Source organism: Eptatretus burgeri, chromosome 20 (assembly GCF_056783735.1).
Source record: "Eptatretus burgeri isolate ZD-2024b chromosome 20, Ebu_testis_v1, whole genome shotgun sequence".
Taxonomy (NCBI): domain Eukaryota; kingdom Metazoa; phylum Chordata; class Myxini; order Myxiniformes; family Myxinidae; genus Eptatretus; species Eptatretus burgeri.
Window position 1 is genome coordinate 1,551,706 of NC_140980.1, and position 1,120 is coordinate 1,552,825.

Here is a 1,120-nt window from a genome sequence, read left to right on the forward strand (position 1 = left end):
ATGAAAAGGTTATTGGTAAGTTTAAGGATGAGTTGGGTGGAAAAGTAATGAGTGAGTTTATTGGATTGAGAGCAAAGGCATATGCTTATAAGTATGGTGAACAGATTGATAAGAGGTTAAAGGGAATAAAGAAATATGTAATAAAGAAATCAATAACTTTTAGAAATTATTATAATTGTTTGATGAATAAGAAAGAAGAATATAGGAAAATGAATACAATAAGAAGTTATAAACATGACATATATAGTGAAGAAGTAAATAAAAAGGCATTAGGAGCCTTTGATGATAAGAGATTTATTTTAGATAATGGAATAGATTGTGTTCCATATGGATATTGTATGATAGAGTGTATAAAATAGATTATGTTTTAACGATGGGAAGATGGGTTAGGGTTTTTTAAGGGCTACACTTGTGGTTTTTTCACAATATATAAATGGTTAAACCAAGTATTAATCAAACTAAAGAGTGGAGAAAATCTCAGTCTTGGTATATAAATGGAAAACATAATGAATGTGAAAAATATCAAATAAGTCTTATTGAAAAAATAACTAAAACAAAGGTAAATAAAACAAATAAGCGAATTAATTTAAAAACTAGTAAGTTAGAGGATGTAAAGAAAAAAATGAATATCCTTGAATGGACTGAAAACTTTGATGGTTATCAATTGAACAATGAAAAAACAATTTACTATAATCTCAAAATGATATGTGGCTCAGGAGGTGGTCAGATGAGAGCATTAAGAGAAGTTTATCATTTCGTAATGACACAAATGGGGTATCTTAAAAAATATAAAGATTCAAATGTTTTGTTTGTCAATATTTTAGATGGGGATTATTGTGCAAAGAAAATTAAACTATTGAAGGAATTTGAGAATGAACAAATCTTTATAGGTTCAATGAGTGAGCTGTTCAACCCCCAGGTGTTCAATTCAATGAGGTTCAACCTCCAGGTTAAAAGGGGGGACAAATAAATATACCTTGGGATAAAAAGGGGATTTATTTTTAGGGAAAAAAAATATAAATCGCTGAAAATCCCCCATTCATTTACATGGGGAAAAGTGAGCCAGAATCAGTATTCTTACCCTACTATGGATCTTACCCTCCAGATAATATATCGGTAT